The sequence below is a fragment of the Gossypium hirsutum genome, chromosome A12 (genome assembly GCF_007990345.1).
Source record: "Gossypium hirsutum isolate 1008001.06 chromosome A12, Gossypium_hirsutum_v2.1, whole genome shotgun sequence".
In the NCBI taxonomy this organism is placed as follows: domain Eukaryota; kingdom Viridiplantae; phylum Streptophyta; class Magnoliopsida; order Malvales; family Malvaceae; genus Gossypium; species Gossypium hirsutum.
Genome location: NC_053435.1, coordinates 87,516,833 through 87,538,553, shown reverse-complemented (window position 1 = coordinate 87,538,553; position 21,721 = coordinate 87,516,833). Strand labels below are relative to the sequence as shown.

The 21,721-nt window shown below is 31.8% G+C and overlaps 2 long non-coding RNA genes across 2 annotated transcripts; one reads left to right on the top strand and one right to left on the bottom strand.

Annotated features, from left to right (window-relative positions):
* Positions 1-800: 800 nt before the first annotated feature.
* On the bottom strand, positions 801-1,833 carry LOC121210942 (uncharacterized). The gene is made up of 2 exons (XR_005906236.1): positions 1,521-1,833; positions 801-1,213 (listed from the first exon to the last, which is right to left on the bottom strand). It is a non-coding gene; the product is annotated as an uncharacterized lncRNA (long non-coding RNA).
* Positions 1,207-2,002, top strand: LOC121210943 (uncharacterized). Its single transcript, XR_005906237.1, has 2 exons — positions 1,207-1,420; positions 1,794-2,002. It is a non-coding gene; the product is annotated as an uncharacterized lncRNA (long non-coding RNA).
* The last annotated feature ends 19,719 nt before the right edge of the window (positions 2,003-21,721 follow it).

The window sequence follows — 21,721 nt, the reverse complement described above, 5'->3', positions numbered from 1 at the left end:
GACTGAAGATTTTATCTCCCTGAAGTTGCAGCGGAGCAGATCTTCACAGATGACTAATCTTATCTCCATGTATCGATAATGGGGTAGATTTAAGCCACCAGCCTTATCTCTCTGAGCGGAGCAGATCGAAGATGGTGAATCTTATCTCCATGTATCGGCAATGGAGCAGATTTTACCACCAGACTTATCTCTCTGAGTTGCAGCGGAGCAGATATTCGCAGATGGCTAATCTTATATCCATGTATAGGCAATGGAGCAAATTTTAGCCACTGGCCTTATCTTTCTGAGGAAGTAAGAGAGCAGGTTAAAGATGGTAGTCTTATCTTCCTGAGGTAGCAAGGAAGCAGACTGAAGATTGAAGATTGGAAGAGGAAAATCTTATCTCTATGTATCAGTAATGGAGCGGATTTAAGCCTCAAGCCTTATCTCTCTGAGGTAGCAAGAGAGCAGGTTGAAGATTGAGTCTTATCTTTCTGAGGTAGCAAGAAAGCAGACTGAAGATCGAAGATCTTATCTCCCTAAGTTGCAGCGGAGTAAATCGAAGATGGTGAATCTTATCTACATGTATCGACAATGGAGCAGATTTTACCACTAGCCTTATCTCTCTGAGGTAGCAAGAGAGCAGGTTGGCGATTTTAGTCTTATCTTCCTGAGGTAGCAAGGAAGCAGACTGAAGATTGAAGATCTATTTCCCTAAAGCAGTTGCGGAATAGATTGAGGATGGCAAATCTTATCTCCATGTGCTAACAATGGAACAGATTTAAGTCACCGATCCTATTTCCCTAGAGTTATAGTCAAGATTCAACAAAATCGAGCAAAATTGGCCCTATTTAAAGTCTTTGCTCTATTTTCGTTACACGACAATAAGCAAAGAGGGGCAGCTGTAAGACCCAATTTGTGCCCGGGCTTACACCAAAACCAAAAAAAAAAACAAAAAAACAAAAAAATAATAAACCCAAAATCAAAGTCCAAATACATTCTTTATAAAAATTATAGTCTAAATTATAATCCATTTACCTAAATTAAACCTAACCCAATTAACCCAAATAACCCAAAATACCCCGGCCCAAAACCCCTATGGAATTTTCGGCAGAAATCCTATATCATCAGCGCCGCAGCAACTTCCAACAGCCTCCAGCACTGCTGCTGTCTCTGGGCCAGTCCTACACCTCATCCCACGTGTGTCAGCACCTCCAACTGGCTCCTTCTGTACCTGTAACAAATTAACAAACCACAAGCCACAGCAAGAGGGGCGCAACAACACAGCAAATTTACAGCAAATGGGTAGCGAATTAATAGAAAGATCTAGGGAATTTCTTTGATTTTCTGTTTTTCTCTTTATTCGGCTATAAATAAAGACCAAATGTAATTTGTATGGGGGGAATATGAAAATAGAAGGAAAAAGCGAGGAAAAACTAAGGTGATTTTAGATTATTTCTTTCTTTTCGATTCTGCTCCTATTTCACAAATCTTTGTTACTGCATATAAAAACAAAAATCAGAAAAGAGAAAATGACTCACCAGAGAGTTGGCTCATTCGAATCCTCACTTGATTCGTCACAATCGAAGTTAGGTGACGATTCTAAGGCTAGTGAGCGAAACTCGCGAACCTCTGGTTGAATAGGGCCTTGATTGGCCATTACATAACACGATCCGTCGAGAAGAGAAAAGGGGTTCGAATGAGAGATTTTGGTTCAGCCGAGTGGAAGCGTTTGTTTTTTCTTCTTTATTTTGATTTTGATAAAGTGGCCAAGTGCTTGATCTTAAGTTTTTTTAGGCTTGATTTTTGTGCAGAATTCAAAATGGTGCAGTGTAAGTGGGGGAGATCTGCGTGGGCAAACCTGATCCATAGGCTGGATCCTTGCTTTGGTACTTCAAATGGTTAATTTGCGCGGATGGTCCCTTGCCTTCGCGCTGAATTTTTAATTGGTCCTTATTCACATTTTAGTTGTTTCAAAATTTTTTTTCCTTAGAATTTACGTTGCATATTGATATTTGGAGCATTTATCTTGTTCAATCCTCTCACATTCGCGTGCACTCCATTTTAGTCCCTATTTCGGTTTCAAAAGCTTATTTTCTTTATTAATTAATCCTTTTAAGTTTGATTTTGTTTCAATTAAGATCTTTTTCTCATTTTAATTTATATAGTTCATTTTTTAAAATACATTTGGCATTCATCTTTTATTTCTTCTATACATTTTAAATTACCTTGATAAATTTATTTTGTTTTTATTGTAAAGTTTTTTATATCAAATTATTTTAACATTTGTACAATATTTCTTTAAATGTTCTATATGTATTTGTACATGTATTATTTTTATTGAGATTTTAACTTATAATGCTTATTATTTAAAATTCATTTATTTTTTTATTTGATCTGTGTTAATATTTTATTTTTATTTTTATTTTTTTGTGTTTTATTTGTAATTAGGCTGTAGTTTTTATATTATAGATTTTTAATACTTTGCATAGCATTTAACTCAAATCTTTTTCTATACTTGTACCTATATTATTTTAAATTGAATCTTCTATTTATTATGAATTTTGAAAATCCATTTAGTTTTTTTTTATGTGTGTCAAATTATTTTAATACTTTATTTTATAAAATTCTTATCTTGAGTCTTGTATTTATATTATATTATTTTAACTATTATGTAATGTCTCATTTAAATATTTTTTGCATATATTTTTTTAATGGTTAAATCATCATTTTAAAAATCATTTTTCTTTTGTTTATAAAATTATTGTTCGGAAATTCTTTATATTATATTCTTTTAATATATTAGTTAGTATTTCATTTTAATGTTTCTTTATATATCTGTACATATATAGCAAAATTAATTTAATCATGTAGGCATTTCCATGTTATTTTTATAAATAATTATTTTTAAATTTGTATATGATTTGTAGATTTATTTTTTTTAGATTATGTTTCATTATATATTTTTATTATCTTTTCGTATTTTTATATATAAATAAAATTCTCTTTCATTGTATGTAAATTGTTAATTTTAAACCAATATTCTTTAATATTTTGTATATTATTTGATTCAAAAATATTCATTTTATAACACATATTTTAATCATTATGTATATATCTCTAATTTATTTTTTACAAATAAGTTATAAATTCATCAATTAATTAATTCATTAGTTCTTTATTATTTTAAAATTGTTTCACCGCATTGACTTCTAATTCCATTTTATTTTGTACATATTTTATGGATAATTTTATATTATGTCATGTGAATTATTGTTGTATATCATTTTTATTGATTGTTCATCATCCATGGTTAAGAGTTTGTCACATTTTACTTAGAATAGCAATACATAATTGTGGATTTGTTAATTGCGACTTGATGTGACTTATATTTCATGTTCATAAATTCTTCCTCATACAAACATTTTGATACAACTCATTAAGCATTACATTTTAAAAAGGATAAACACGTTTTAAGCAAACTTCCAATTTTCTTTATCATTCAAAAATTCAGAAATAAGGCAATATTCAATATTTGGGGAATTCGGAAAATGGTACTCAATTGTACTGGGTATGATTTTTCGGTGAACTAAATATTTGAATAACCTTTTTTTAGTGTACAAATTTTCAAAATTCAAAAAATCAATTGTCTTTAAAGGTATAAAGGATCGTATACAATCGTACTGGGTATGATACTGCATATCTTTGAAACGAGAGATTTGTGACTACTAATTTAAATTATTTCAAACATTTTAAAGAATCATGCTTTAAAAGATCTTTCTTCTTAAAATCTTTGATATAAAGATAGCATCGAATCAATTTGGTACCAATTTTTGGGCGTAGTGAGGGTGCTAACCCTTCCTCATACGTAATCGACTCTCGAACCCGTTTTTGAATTTATGTAGACCAAAATTGATTTAAAATGTCTTATTAGGTGATCCAATCACACATAAATAAAAAGATTGGTGGCAACTCCACACTCGGTTTTAAAAAGTGGATCCATATTGCTTTCAAAATAAAAAAGGGTTTCGACATATATATATATATTTTATCTTAAATATTTTTCGTATATGTTATTTATCTTAAACTATTATATATATTATCTATTTTAAATTTTTAAATGTTATTTAGTGATACGATTTCATATGTTAACTATTTTAAATTCTCTTTTATTATTTATTATAAACCTTTTATTATTATTAATTTTAAGATTTAGTATATTACTTCTATTAATTTTTTATACATATATTTTATATGTTATTCATTTTAAATTTATTTTTCACAATATTATTTATTCTAAACTTTTATATGTTATTTTAAATTATTTTATAAATTATTATTTTAAGTTGCCCTATATATATTATTTTGTTATCTTGTATATTAATGATTTTAAATTGTTTTGTACCATTTACTTTAAATCGTTTTCCATAGTATCTATTTCAAACTTGTTTTTCCTACATGTTATTCGTTTAGAATTGTCTTGTTTATTTTAATTGTTCATATTATTCATTTCATTTTTCTTTAATTATTAATGTTGGAATTTAGGTGGCATATGTTATGTGATTATTGCCATTGTGCGTATTATAATTCGTTCATTCGAATTTTCATATCATTGTAATTCACTTGTATAATATTGTATTCATTTGTTAGTGTTCCATGCTCATTACTATATTTTATTTCATGTCATCGCATCATGTATTAAGCTCCAATGTATTTATTCAATTAGATCGTTATTTTATTCTAAACAAAATAAACACGCATTGCTAAATGTCGTACTCGTTTTTATTCAAAAAGAAAAATCTTCAAAGTAAGGCAATATTTCCCGTTTCGAGAATTCAAGAAATCATACCCTAACTTAAGGGGTTTTGATTTTCTTGCTAAACCTAAAAAAGCCAAATATTCTTTTAGATTTCAAAATACACAAATTTTCGATAAAAATTAAAGGCAAACTTATTCCCGATGATTTAAACGTCACATCCTAACTTACGGGATGTGGTATTTTGTTATATCGGGACGAAAAGACCTTTGATGCTTGTTTCATTTTAATTCAAACATTTTTTTAAAAATAAATGCTAATAAAAATGGATCGCATTTTTAAAACTTTTTTAAAATTTCAACTTTCGATATCAAGACATTAATTAATCAATTAGGTACCAACTTTGGGCGTGACGAGGGTGCTAATCCTTCCTCGCACGTAACCGACTCTTGGACCCGTTTTCTCAATTTTCGTAGACCAAAGTTGTTTATTTTAATAAATTGAAATATTTTATTTAAAATGACCAAATTACGAGGTGATCCGATCATACCAAATAAAAAAAGGGATTGGTGGTGACTCTATTTTCGTTTTTAAAATAAGTCGACGCCCTTTTCAAAAAAATGGTTTCGACGTTATCTATTTTAGTACAATGACATGATTTAAATCAATTTAGAACACTTAAGTAACCGTAATTGATTGTCAACTTTAGACTTCAAGAACTACGAAATGGATAAGAGTTGGATGAATTTGTCAAGGGTAAGCAACGACTATCGAAATGGAGTACAAACTTTTCTAAATTTTACATTTCAAAATGCAAGCGAAGAGAATATGATTCTTTGCCCATGTAAGAAGTGTGGCAACATTAATTGACATATTCGTGAAGTTGTATATGAACATCTAATTGCTGATGGCTTTATTCGGGGGAATAAAAAATGAGTTTTCCATGGAGAGTGTACACCTCGTAAAACCTCTTCAATGATTAATCCGGCTTATCCTCATAATGCTTACCACCAATCTGTTAGAGAAGATGACATCGACAGTATGTTGTAGTATGCATTTAATATGCGCAGTCATGGTTTACAATCATTTCCACTTGAAATTATTGCATCCAATGATTGAAATATTGGTGGAAATGCTTTTACTGAAACGATAAGAAGTGTACCTGATGAAGAGCCAAATGGAGAAGCGACGAAGTTCTACAAGTTACATAATGAAATGAATGAAAAACTTTATGAGAGATCAAAAATTTCAAAATCGTCCTTCTGTATTCGTCTTTTTCACTTAAAATGTTTGGGAGGGTAGACCGGAAACTCTTTGACACTACTGTTAGAGTTTTTGAGAGATATGTTTCCGTTTGCAAAAATCTCTCATTCATGGAAAGATATGAAGAAATTGATAAAAGATTTAGGCCTTTCGTACGACAAAATTTATAGTTGCCCAAATGACTGCATGTTGTATTGGGGTGATAAAAAAACCAACAGTCTTGTCATATTTTCGGTAAATCTCGTTGGATGAATAGGAATACAAAATATGTGAATGAGGATGAAGGTGATGCATAGTCAAGAAAGAAGCCAATAAAGATTTTGTGATATTTTCCACTAATACTAAGGCTTCAAAGGCTTTTTATGTCGTTAAAGATAGCCGAGTCAATGAGGTGGCATCATGATCAACGAACCGATGATGGATTATTAAGGCATCCTGCGGATTCTTTAGCTTGGAAATCATTTGACAGTTAATTTTCAAGCTTTGCAAGCGATCATTGGAATGTGAGGCTTGGGCTAGCATCTGATGGATTTAATCCTTTTAAAATCAAGAGTACTTCGTACAATACTTGGCTTGTAATGCTTGTTCCTTACAATTTAATTTCGTGTATTTACATGAAGCAATCTTCTTTTTATCTTATCTATGATTGTCCTTGGAGAGAAAGGTCTCGGGAATGATATTGACATTTATATGCAGCCACTTATTGAAGAGTTGAAACAGTTATGGGCGGGTGTGGAAACATATGATGTCTTGAGAAATGAGAACTTTTATTTACGTGTAGCTTTGTTGTGGACTATTAATGATTTCTCGACTTATGTTAATTTATCTAGTTGGAGTACCAAAGGACATTATGCTTGTCCTTGTTGTGCGGCGTAAACATGTTCGAAGTGGTTATATAATGGGAAGAAGTTCTCTTATATGGGGCATCATCGGTGGTTAGATAAAAATTATAAATTTAGATTTCAGAGGACTTTATTTGATGGTACGGAAGAGTTTAGAGAAGTTCCTAAGCAGACTATTGGATTTGAAATCTTTTTCATGTTAAAAGATATCAATTTCAATTATGGAAAAAATGAATCAACCACCTAATACGCAGGCAAAGAGAAGACCAATGGAAGGGTATGTTGGCTATGTTGACCGGCAGATTGATGATGAATCTGATAAAGAGGATGATCCTAATGAGGCAGACTTGTGGAAAAAAAAGAAGTATTTTTTTGAGTTGTCTTATTGGGAGCATCACATTTTGCGACACAATTTTAATGTCATGAATATTGAAAAGAATATTTGCGAGAACATCATCGGGACAATTCTGAATGTCGATAAAAAATTGAAATACAATTTTCAGAGTCGACTTGATCTAGTTGACATGGGAATTTGGCGTGATCTTTATCCCCAATTACTTTCGAATGGAAAATCTCGGTTGCTGCATTCTATTTTTGCAATGTCGAAGAAAGAAAAAGAAGTGTTTTGCACAATGTTGAACGATATAAAGGTCCTAGATGCGTATGCATCAAATATATCTCGATGAATGAGTCTTAAATATCAAAGACTATATTCCCTAAAATCACATGATTATCACATCGTGATGCAAAATTTACTACCATTTGCTTTACGGTGTTGTATGTCAAAAAAGGTGACGTCTTGTATAATTGAACTATCCAATATAATGAAAGCTATTTGTGGCAAAGTTTTGATTGTTGAAGAACTTGAGAAAGTACAAGGTCGAGCCACCTTGACTTTATACAATGTGGAAAAGATCTTTCCACCTTCATTCTTCACTATTATGGTGCACTTACTAATCCATCTCCCTCATGAAACAAAACTTGGTGGACTAGTTTTCTATCGGTGGATGTATCTTATATAGAGGTGCTAATTTATTTGTAAAGTTTTCATTCTTTTATGAATATACCTCTAATTACAACTTCTGATAATGTTGTATATCGTGTTTAGGTTCCTATGCAAATTGAAGTCTTATTGTCGTAATAAGTGTTATCCAGAAGGATCAATTGCTGAAGGTTTCTCGGCAGAGGAGTGTATGACTTTCTGCTCTAGATATTTAGAAGATGGTGAAACAAGAATGAATAGACCAAGTAGAAATGTTGGGCTCACTAATCATAACTTAACCGAAACTTATCTATTTCAAAGTTATAGAGAACCAAACGGTAAAGTTGAAATTGCACACTTAGATGATAGATATGGGGTACAAGCACATCGATATGTTCTTTTCCACTACGATTGAATTGAACTATATGCTAGTAAGTTTTAGAATTTGATAAATATTCATCTTTTTAATTTGTTTATCTTCTAACCAAGTAATCCATTTTTTAACATAATGAGTACAAACAAGTCTTGAGATCTCGTTCACGCTCCCGAATTACCACATCAAGAGATTCATAAGATATTTACAGAATCTTTTCATAAATAGTTAGGGCAAGCGGTATGCAACTGAAGCTTTCATTGACAAATAATAATGTTTTGTATAGCAGTTATAATTAATCAATTTACTTTTGATTTAATAGGTTTGGAGTGGAAAGGACGTCAATGGAGAAGTTAAATGGCTTTCCCAAGGTCCGAATAGAGTAGTAAACAGATATACTGCCTTCATCATTAATGGATTCAGGTTTCATAAAAAATCTCGCGAAAGATTGAGGAGGCCTCAAAATTGTGGAATAGTTGTTAATTCTTCAATTACAAGTTATACTAGTGCTAGGGACAGTAATCTTGTTGAGGGAAATGTGGAGTATTACGGACTTCTTACTGACATTATTGAGTTGGACTACTGTGGCAAATGGAAGGTTGTCTTATTTTGATGTGATTAGGCTGATGTTAATACTGCTCGCGAAATTAAAAAAGATCAATTTGGTTTTACAATGGTGAACTTCTCTCGATTAATTCACACTGGACAACAATTGATAGATAAGTCGTATGTATTTTATTCTCAAGTCAAACAAGTTTTTTACTTAAACGATCCAACTAATGAGGGTTGGTACATTGTACTCCGTAACACCCCTAGAGACTTGTTTGACATGGGCAATGGAAGTAGAGATGACACATAGACAAAAGATCAAAAACTTTGTCTTTTCCAGAACAAAACTTAAATGAAACTATCCCTAGTACTAGTACACAATTTCAATGGGTTCACTAGGATGTGAATGAAGATATTTACGAATCATGATGTAGTAAGATTTTTCGATTTTTTAATTATATGTAATATTATAATTTAAATCTTGATATTGTTAAATATTTCAACTATTTTATATGTATTATTATTGTTGTAATTAGTTACTAATATTTCAACTATTTTATGTGTATTGCAGATAAAATGCCTAGAAGTAGATTGCGAGATCTAAGTATTATTCAAAATCCTCCAAATTCGGAAGAAACAAATAATGAACAGCAGACTGCTATTGGATCTTCGAATACTCCAAATACAGCTGACGAATCTACAGAAATTCTGTAACGGCCCAAATTTCAGTGATATCGGAACAATGATTTGAGATCACTAAATCCGACAAGTATGTTTAAAAATTTAATAAATTAATAATTATGAGTCAAGTGTGAATTTAGAAGAATTTTGAATTAGTGAATTTTGTGTAAAAAAAAGAGAGAAAAGAATTTAATAAGTAAATTGGGTCTAAAATGAGGTATCGAGACCTCGAATTCATAAACCGAGCCATAAATATTTTTAGAAATATTTATGGAGTGTAAATAAGTTAGTATTAAAGTTTCGTCAAGAAATTTTAAGATTTCGGTAGTTAATTAGGTGAAAAGGACTAAATTGAACTAATTGTAAAATTGTGGGATGTGATTAAATAGCTTAAGTATTTAAAAAGATGGATTTAAAGAGCAATTAGACCCAAAGGTTAATGGCTGGACGGTTTGGGTATGAAATAAGCAAGAAAACAATGTGAATAAGGGGCAAAATTGGAAATAGCATAAAAGTTAGTAATTAAATAATGATGTAATTGAAAAATCTAGACATTTTCTTCATCTTTCTCAGCCAGAAACGTCGTACCAGGTCTCCTATGCTGGTTTTTCATATTTTTACACCATGTAAGTTCAATTTTTACTATTTCTCAGTAATTTTTATGTTTTGGTGACTTTTACAATTAGGTCTAATCATCTAATTCATTAGTTTTTGATTTGGTGGGTGAAATTGGAAGTTACCCTGGCTGAGTAAGGGTAGTATATGATGAATTATTATGAAATTGAAGTTCTAATTTCATATTAAGGTTGTTTTATTAAGTCATTTTGATAGAAAATGGTATTTAGGACCTAATTGTGAAAAAGTTGTGAATTAGATGTTGGTGTTGAAATTGAGAATATCAAAGGTTGTGAAATAATTTATAATGATAAAATAAAGTGTTAATTGAGAAAAATTAGTTCAATTGATGGGTGAATTGAGTAGGGACTAAATTGTAAAAACTGTAAATTTTAGGGTAAAAGTGTAATTTCAAAATTTAAACAGCATAAATTGTGAAGTGAAGTAGAAATCAAATAAATGCTAATGAGTAGAAATAATTTATATTATAGATCAAGAGAAACGAGATTCAAGTCGTGATCGAGGGAAAAATAAAGTTTACGAGGAATAGGCTCGATTGCTAATATTTTATATCGAGGTAAGTTCATATGATTTTAATAATGCAATGTGTAATTTAATGTTTTGAAATGAAAATTTCATGAATGATATAGTATATTATTGTATATAAATGTCATTAAACTGTGATAATTGTAAAATGATATTTGAATAAAAGTACAAATTAAATGGAACAACGGACTTGAGTACTTTCATTCAGTGGCTAAGACGAATTGACGAAAAAGACCATGGTTGGACCATGGCAGCATGTGAAATGTGATTTCCGTATAAGACCATAGCTGGGCTATGGCTTCAGAGAAATGTGATTTGTGCTTCCGTATAAGACCATATCCAGGATATGGCATCGGTGTGATATGTGCTACTGTATAAGACCATATCTGGGATATGGCATCAGTGTGATATGTGATCCGTATAAGACCATGGCTGGGCTATGGCCTCGGTATGTGATATGTGACTATGTGCAAGACCATAATTTTACTATGGCATTGTGATAATGAGGTACTCAATTCCGTAGTTGTTCCCTAATTTGATTATGAACGAAAATGTAAAATGGCCCGAAAAGATTAAGAATTGGTGAATACTATGAAAATGACACGATTTGGAATAAGTTCTTGATACTTGATGACATTGAGATTATGGATCTATGCTTATGAAGCATAATTATGTATTCTTACCATGATGGATGAAATGATATTGTATGGATTTAGTGAATAATAGTGGTGAATGAATAAATATGGCCTTGGCAGTTTTGGATTACTGCAGTAGTGTATCTTTTGAAATTCACCATAAATTATGGAAATTGAGTTAAGGGCTGAATAAAATATGAGATTAAAGCCTGATGAGTCTAGTTTCATATAGAGGAAACGGTGCATGCAATTGGATTTTATGTTATAAGATATTTAAATTGTTGTGAGACAGAGTTTGAATGACTTCGAGATCCCCTGTTATGATTTTAGAAATCATTAGAAATTGTACAATTGTGGTGTTTTATCTTAAAAGCATGTTGGTAATTGCTTATTAATTTCATATGGACTTACTAAGCATTTATGCTTACTCCCTCCTTTTCATTCCTTATAGTTTTGACAAGCTAGCTCGGAAATCGGGAACGGTCGGAGGCCCACTCACACTATCCGTATACCATCTTGGCATAATGGCTTGTATATTTTGAGTATGGCATGTATAGCATTATAATCATTTTGTATATATGGTCTTATGATATGGTTATTGAGTGGTATGGAAATGCTTGGTAATGATTAGCCATTGGAATGGCTAATCATGATCATATTTGGTGTTATGTATGTCAAATTGCTAGCTAATCCATGGAAACCATGAAATAGGTAAAATTTACCATAAAATAGATTCAGACAGCAGTAGAGATGAGAATTTGAAAAATAACTAAAATAGTAGAAATGGAATTAAATAATGAATAAGTTATGGAATCGAAGCTTGATGAGTCTATTTTCATATGGAAGAAGCGAAACAGGTATATGATCTATATTTTATGAGATGTTTAAATTTTTGTGAAACAGGGCCAGAGCAATTTCTGGATCCCCTGTTCTGAATTTGGAAATTCACCATAAATTTTAAAAAGATAATTAGAAGTCATGCTTTATATGTACAGATTCCTTATTGAGTCTAATTTTATTAGAAAAAACGGCATAGTCATTTAAGCTCTGTACAGGGAGATATCTGATTTGTAATACACAGAGGTCAGAGTAGTTGAACCCTGAAACAGGGGAGACTTTAACTAATAAACTGTACTAATTGGCCCAAACAAAAATTCTAGAAAAAATTAGTAGATAGATATATGAGTTTAGTTTCAGGAAAAATTTACGGAATTGGATTTCGAGTTTCGGAACTCGAGATATGAATTTTAAGAAACTATGACGCAGTTGGACAGCTTGTCCGAATTTGTTTAAGTGCTCAAATAAGTTTAGTAATGCCTCGTGCTCGACTCCGGCGACGGTCTCGGGTAAGGGGGCATTACATTTATTGGTATCAGAGCAGGTTTAGTCGGTTCTCGGACTAACTTAGTATGTGTAAAAGTTTAGCTATACATGCCATGCCACTGATCTGTGATAGTGTGATGTTTTCCGACGCGTATAAGTACCGTCTTATTTATACAGGGTACTCTCCAACCGAGCTGCGCTGACCATGTTCAATATTATGTGAAGGTATTTGAGTAAAGTTATGATTATGATAAGTCTCGGTTCAGAAAAGTATGAATAAAAGTTTATGATACATATGTGATAATATGTGAGATGAAAGTTCATGTTATGATAAATATCCATATTTGCTTGATACTCATATGATGTAGTGTATGTGGCTTACTTGATAAGATGAACGGAAAAAAAAAATAGAAAGTAGTAGAGGTATGAATAAAGGTCATAATATCATGATACGAATGAAAATGTCCTGGCCTTGATTGGACGTTGAATGTTGATGAATGTTAATGATATATAATTTTATGAGATAAAGGATTATAATAAATGAACTTATCTATGTTAAATTGTTGGACTGAATTATATGATTGTAATGATATGTACATGATGATGCACGAAATGAAAGTTGTGATTGTGATGCAAATATCTGTGTTTGTTTGGCCTTATATGATGTCATGAACATAAATTAATTTAAATAAATGAATGGATAAGTAAAGTTATCTAGAAAACATAGAATGTATGCATAAGTATATTGTCTAAATGGGACAATAGGAAAATTTGAGTAAGCCAACATGAATATTGCATTGCCTGAATAAATGATATGATTTGATGATGTTGCTATGATGATGGAAGTTGTGTCATATGTGTATGTATAAGAAAGTCGAGTCAGAGGTCCTACAACCCCTCCCCTTACCGAAGTGGTACTTATAATGGAATTTCATGAGATTTGTATTGAATAAGTTTCCAGTTGAGAACCCAAAGAGTTCAGTGATAGAATAATTATAAGTATGATCAGAGATTGAAAATGAGCTGATAAGTAAAGTCTGAGACAGTAAAGTATCGGATTGATGTAAAGATTATTGGAGTTATGCACTGTCCCAATTAGAGAAGGAATTCTCTTTGGTAAATCGAATTACTCAGGTGCAAGGTCGAGAAAAGAGTAAATCGAAATTTATTCAGAACTGGCCTTCTTTAGTGAATGGTTTAATATGAAATTTGTGACGGCAGAACTAGTTAGGGAAATGATATTTGAAATGTGAACTATATGAGTGTGATAGTTATGACTGGGCAGATTTAGCAGTCTCTTTGAGATGTTCTATGTGTTTACCCGTTCTCAGAAATATTTCTATTGCTATTGATCTTCTGAAGAAATTTTGTTATATGGGAATGTCTTTTAATCCTGGTGTTGGATGAAAGCATTGGTAGTCTGACTGGTTTATAATTTATATTGCTCTATTTCATCGGGTATTCTATTTCATTTTGTCTGATAAGAATTGATGAAAGAATACGTATGATATTATGATTTTGTTTCTTCTACTTGATGCTTCATCTGATATATATGTATGGGAAGATATATTGTTCTTGTTATATTTGACTCTAGTGGGATTAAATGATGTTTTCTTTTAGACTTTCTTTCTTTGAAGAATTATCGGGGTATTCTGTATTTTCTCTATGAGTTTGGTTTTCGATTCTCCGGCATAGTATCGTATCTTGGGTTTCTTTATCCTGGATCTCTTTATTCTGGATTTCTTTATTCTGGGTTTCTCTATTTTGGATTTCTTTATTCGGTTTTCTTTTTATCTTTGCTCCATAATTTGTCAATTACGACTCATGTTCGAAGTACGTTCTTCAGCTTGTGATAATCATGTCAAATATGACTATACTTCTAATTTGATCTTGGTAATGTGGTGATTTTAGTATTAGGATTTTTTTTTCTAATTTCTGTGTAAGGATTTGACATCAGTAAAGGCATAGGTGATAAAAGCGCGAGTTTCAGTCGATATGGTGAATTATTTATTTGAAAGATTTCGTGTGACAATTATGTCAGGATTATTTTTCTCAAGTTTGATAATAGAATTTCATTTTTGTGCTGATAAAAGAGTAAATAGTCTGAACGAGGAGTGTATATTTATTAGAAAGAGTTGGATATTAGTTAAAGTCACTATGAATGATAAGGTTTTCTTCTTGTGAAAGCTGAAAAGTTTATTACATGTTGACAGAGTTCGGATAGATGAGAATATTGGTAACCGAAGCGTCTGAACTAGACTAGTCTACATTGAGCAAAGACTTCCTGACTTTTAGTAATGTACTGTTGTATGAATTGTGATATGTTTCAAGACAGTGAGGTAATGTGATAGTTTAGAGCATTCGATGTTCCATAAAATCTGAGTTATTAAAGAAGTTAAAGCCGAGCATTGGGATCTATCAAAATTATCCTTGCCAGTGTTGATATTGGGATGGAAATGAAAAGGATTATTCTTGAGGCCATATCAGAATTATTTCTATGGCGGAAAGAGGAAAATGTGATGTATCCTATTCTTAAATGTTTAGCGAGATCTATAAATCATATCGGTATTGAATGAATTCCTACTCATCAGATTCATGGAATTTCAGCTCTCTTTGATTGTTGGATTTCTTGGAATTTCGGTCTCCATTAAATCAAGTTGAGATACAGGTTTTATGTCATGATATCATGGGAAACTGAGAAGGGTTGAAAATTTAAGAACAATTAAGAGATGAGTCCGTAAGCTTTCAGAATATATGAGAAATTAAAGAGATATATTGGAGGCACCGCCTGAGTGAAAGTTCTTCAGCACCGAATATGAAATTGAAGAATCTAAGTGAAGACCACTTTTCCGGTAAGATTTTCGGGGACGAAAATCCCTAAAGGGGGGAGAGTTGTAACGGCCCAAATTTCAGTGATATCGGAACAATGATTTGAGATCACTAAATCCGACAAGTATGTTTAAAAATTTAATAAATTAATAATTATGAGTCAAGTGTGAATTTAGAAGAATTTTGAATTAGTGAATTTTGTGTAAAAAAAAGAGAGAAAAGAATTTAATAAGTAAATTGGGTCTAAAATGAGGTATCGAGACCTCGAATTCATAAACCGAGCCATAAATATTTTTAGAAATATTTATGGAGTGTAAATAAGTTAGTATTAAAGTTTCGTCAAGAAATTTTAAGATTTCGGTAGTTAATTAGGTGAAAAGGACTAAATTGAACTAATTGTAAAATTGTGGGATGTGATTAAATAGCTTAAGTATTTAAAAAGATGGATTTAAAGAGCAATTAGACCCAAAGGTTAATGGCTGGACGGTTTGGGTATGAAATAAGCAAGAAAACAATGTGAATAAGGGGCAAAATTGGAAATAGCATAAAAGTTAGTAATTAAATAATGATGTAATTGAAAAATCTAGACATTTTCTTCATCTTTCTCAGCCAGAAACGTCGTACCAGGTCTCCTATGCTGGTTTTTCATATTTTTACACCATGTAAGTTCAATTTTTACTATTTCTCAGTAATTTTTATGTTTTGGTGACTTTTACAATTAGGTCTAATCATCTAATTCATTAGTTTTTGATTTGGTGGGTGAAATTGGAAGTTACCCTGGCTGAGTAAGGGTAGTATATGATGAATTATTATGAAATTGAAGTTCTAATTTCATATTAAGGTTGTTTTATTAAGTCATTTTGATAGAAAATGGTATTTAGGACCTAATTGTGAAAAAGTTGTGAATTAGATGTTGGTGTTGAAATTGAGAATATCAAAGGTTGTGAAATAATTTATAATGATAAAATAAAGTGTTAATTGAGAAAAAATTAGTTCAATTGATGGGTGAATTGAGTAGGGACTAAATTGTAAAAACTGTAAATTTTAGGGTAAAAGTGTAATTTCAAAATTTAAACAGCATAAATTGTGAAGTGAAGTAGAAATCAAATAAATGCTAATGAGTAGAAATAATTTATATTATAGATCAAGAGAAACGAGATTCAAGTCGTGATCGAGGGAAAAATAAAGTTTACGAGGAATAGGCTCGATTGCTAATATTTTATATCGAGGTAAGTTCATATGATTTTTAATAATGCAATGTGTAATTTAATGTTTTGAAATGAAAATTTCATGAATGATATAGTATATTATTGTATATAAAATGTCATTAAACTGTGATAATTGTAAAATGATATTTGAATAAAAGTACAAATTAAATGGAACAACGGACTTGAGTACTTTCATTCAGTGGCTAAGACGAATTGACGAAAAAGACCATGGTTGGACCATGGCAGCATGTGAAATGTGATTTCCGTATAAGACCATAGCTGGGCTATGGCTTCAGAGAAATGTGATTTGTGCTTCCGTATAAGACCATATCCAGGATATGGCATCGGTGTGATATGTGCTACTGTATAAGACCATATCTGGGATATGGCATCAGTGTGATATGTGATCCGTATAAGACCATGGCTGGGCTATGGCCTCGGTATGTGATATGTGACTATGTGCAAGACCATAATTTTACTATGGCATTGTGATAATGAGGTACTCAATTCCGTAGTTGTTCCCTAATTTGATTATGAACGAAAATGTAAAATGGCCCGAAAAGATTAAGAATTGGTGAATACTATGAAAATGACACGATTTGGAATAAGTTCTTGATACTTGATGACATTGAGATTATGGATCTATGCTTATGAAGCATAATTATGTATTCTTACCATGATGGATGAAATGATATTGTATGGATTTAGTGAATAATAGTGGTGAATGAATAAATATGGCCTTGGCAGTTTTGGATTACTGCAGTAGTGTATCTTTTGAAATTCACCATAAATTATGGAAATTGAGTTAAGGGCTGAATAAAATATGAGATTAAAGCCTGATGAGTCTAGTTTCATATAGAGGAAACGGTGCATGCAATTGGATTTTATGTTATAAGATATTTAAATTGTTGTGAGACAGAGTTTGAATGACTTCGAGATCCCCTGTTATGATTTTAGAAAATCATTAGAAATTGTACAATTGTGGTGTTTTATCTTAAAAGCATGTTGGTAATTGCTTATTAATTTCATATGGACTTACTAAGCATTTATGCTTACTCCCTCCTTTTCATTCCTTATAGTTTTGACAAGCTAGCTCGGAAATCGGGAACGGTCGGAGGCCCACTCACACTATCCGTATACCATCTTGGCATAATGGCTTGTATATTTTGAGTATGGCATGTATAGCATTATAATCATTTTGTATATATGGTCTTATGATATGGTTATTGAGTGGTATGGAAATGCTTGGTAATGATTAGCCATTGGAATGGCTAATCATGATCATATTTGGTGTTATGTATGTCAAATTGCTAGCTAATCCATGGAAACCATGAAATAGGTAAAATTTACCATAAAATAGATTCAGACAGCAGTAGAGATGAGAATTTGAAAAATAACTAAAATAGTAGAAATGGAATTAAATAATGAATAAGTTATGGAATCGAAGCTTGATGAGTCTATTTTCATATGGAAGAAGCGAAACAGGTATATGATCTATATTTTATGAGATGTTTAAATTTTTGTGAAACAGGGCCAGAGCAATTTCTGGATCCCCTGTTCTGAATTTGGAAATTCACCATAAATTTTAAAAAGATAATTAGAAGTCATGCTTTATATGTACAGATTCCTTATTGAGTCTAATTTTATTAGAAAAAAACGGCATAGTCATTTAAGCTCTGTACAGGGAGATATCTGATTTGTAATACACAGAGGTCAGAGTAGTTGAACCCTGAAACAGGGGAGACTTTAACTAATAAACTGTACTAATTGGCCCAAACAAAAATTCTAGAAAAAAATTAGTAGATAGATATATGAGTTTAGTTTCAGGAAAAATTTACGGAATTGGATTTCGAGTTTCGGAACTCGAGATATGAATTTTTAAGAAACTATGACGCAGTTGGACAGCTTGTCCGAATTTGTTTAAGTGCTCAAATAAGTTTAGTAATGCCTCGTGCTCGACTCCGGCGACGGTCTCGGGTAAGGGGGCATTACAAATTCAAAGTAATATTAACTTTAATTTACATGCATGTTGACTTTTATTATTGATTTTTGTTTCAAATTCTTATATTATAATATACCATTTTTTAGCTGAAAGTGGTGGGAGGCACAAAACTTGAGGACGTACGCTATTAAAAAATTTATATGAGTTAAATTCTGTCGAACGTGTCAAAGTAGCTAGAAACAGTCTTGGTCAGCCAATTGGATCAAAAACTTGACTTTTAGCAGGATATTAGGGCATTATAGCACAAAATACCATTCTGTTGCCTATCAACTACGAGTCATGGCATCATATGCCTGACAGTAACAAAAATCAAGCTCTCGATAATATTAAGGTAGTAACGTGAATGTAATTTATAATACTTTTGTTTAAGTTTCATTTATATTTACTTTCTAAAGTTGTGTTATTTGCAGGAGAGATTTGCTTTAGAGGTCTCAGATAATTATGTGAAATAGGCATTAGGAAAAAAATGAAGAGACCATAAAAGTACTTTAAAGAAAAAATATTTTAAGAAAAATATAAGTCTCGAAGAGAAATTGTGAAATGTCCCGCCGGGAATGCGGAGGTACCAATGGAAAAATGCAGTTAAACTTTGGAACTCAAAGAAATGAGAGGTATTGCATACTTCCAGACTCTTATAATTATTTCGGTTTATAGTATTTACTATATATGTAATAATAATTTCATAATGTAGGATCGTGAGCGAGTTGGAACTACAAGTAGGCAAAAACAAAAATTCACACACACAGTTGGGTCGAAAAGGTTTGCTCGTGTAGCTGATGACAATGTATTTTGAATTTATTAGTTGTTCAAATATTAATTACTTTCTAGCAAATAATTTTTTTCCTACTATATTGTAGGAACTGTCGTTTGGTCAAAAAGTTGGACGCCTTCAACTTTTTGACATTACGCATAGAAAGAAAGATGGATCTCCTATGACTACTGAAGCTGAAGAAATTATGGTATATTTACTTAATAAAATTTGAATTATTTTAAATATTTATCATGTTTAATTATAATGGTTTAATTCGTTGTTTGTAATACAAATAATGTTAAGTTATGTTGCATTTGTTTTGATTATATATTTCGTTTCTAACTCTTTGATTGATTTATTAGGAGAAACTAAAGGATAAAAGGGCGGGTATGAAATGATCGCTTCAAGTGATAGTTCTGTTAATCTTGACGACATTGATAACCGAATTATTACTGAAGTTTTAGGTCTTGAAAGGTATGGTCAGGTTCAATTTCGATTTCAAGGATCTTTTGTTAACCCAACCAAATATTTTGGATCTAGCTCACAACAATACATGCCTTTGGGGAATCAAGCTCAAGCTGAAGCTCAGAGGTTAAGAGACCAGATGGCTCAGATGCAAGCGAGCACAATTGAGCAAATTGCTCAACTTAAAGCGGAGGAAGCATCGAAAGAAGCAGAGGCTCAAAGAAAATATGAAGAACTCCAGCTACAATTTAAAGCGGAGGCAGAGAGAGGGAAGCAGAGACAAGCAAAAAATATGACGAACTCCAACAATGGCTTCAGAATATGATGAAGATGTTTCAACAGTCGGAGAATCTGCCATCTTAGACGTTTATTTTCTTATTGTGAGAATATTGTATAACTTTTGAATATAATATATTTTGTTATTTCATTTATTAATTTAGATCATATACATATTTCTTTCATTGGATTTGAAGTATCATTTGGATTTGCAGTTTTTGGTTGGATTTAATATTGCAGGAAATTATGTTGACAATTCGGGTTCTGTATGAATGAAAATGGGTCGGTAAAAATCTGCTAAAGTTAGTGGCGTTTTTACACAAATGTCGCCAAAGAACATGACTTTTAGCAGCGTTTTTGGCGAAAGCGCAGCTAAAGGTCATAGGCGTTTGTAGGAAAGCACCGCTAATGGTCATGTTCTATAGTGGCGTTTTTTCACATAAACGCCGCAAAATTTAGCGGCGTCATCTATAGCGGCATCTATTGTGGTGCTTATCAAAACCCTGCAATTTGTTTTAGCGGTGCTTTATAGTTCCAAAAAAACGCTGCTAAAAACCTGTTTTGCTAGTGTTTATGCTAATCCGTGATACTATGTGTAAGTTACACTTGAGTGCTTTCCTTGCGGTTATCTCTCTCTTGCTATCTTTTGATTACTAATGAAGAGGTTTTCTGCAGATTACTTTTGCTTCACCTAATGAAGATGAACTAATTGCTATGGCAATTGAAAGGAATAATTGTTCTACAGATACTTTGTTCTAGATGCTGAAACCAGCAATCTGGCATTTGTTGGAGAAAGTTGTCAAAATTCTTGTTTTGACTATTGGTTCAAATGGTGTATTTTTATGCACTAAAGAATCTTCTGAAGAATTTGTTTGGAAAAGATGCAGTAACATGGAATTAGTCGACAATTATTTGAAAATATAACATCAAGCTACCCTTCAAATTTGTATTCTAATTCTAAGGTTCTTGAGAGAAGCCCAAATTTCTTAGCTACTCATTTTCCTGCACCCACTGCATCTGCTGTAAGGCTTACAGGAGCTGGTGATTGTCTAGTCGGTGGAATGCTTGCATCACTTCCTACAAGTTAATTTAGATGTGATGCAGAGTGTAGCAATTGGTGTAGCTGCAGCCAAAGCTTCGGTTGAGGTGGACAGTAATGTTCCTTCTCAATTTAGTTTGCCAACAATTACAGTTACCTTTGATTTTAGATAACCATTGCTTTGGGTATTGTTTAAGCATTAATCTACAACTTAAATATTTATGTGAATAATGTGCAAGTAAATGTCATTCCATTATGCAAGTGATGCCAGGATTGTATATTCAGTTGCCAAACTTTTGCAACATCAGTCTAAGTTGTAATGTCCAAACAAGGGGCATGGAGTTTTGGTAAACACCCAAAGTTAGAGCTATATGGGTTTGCCTTTTTTACTGTTATACCAAAAAAAAAACCTGAAAATTACGAATTGAGCTTTTATACACCATATCTGCAGAATAAATAGCAATGTAGCCTTATATTTTATTGGCATGACTATGTCTTGTTTTCTTAGCCTATTACTAAACTGACATTTTTTTAGATTTACCTATTATAAAATTTGAAGGGGACATACACTGATCTTTGTTGGTGCAAGGAATTGGATTGCCTTTGT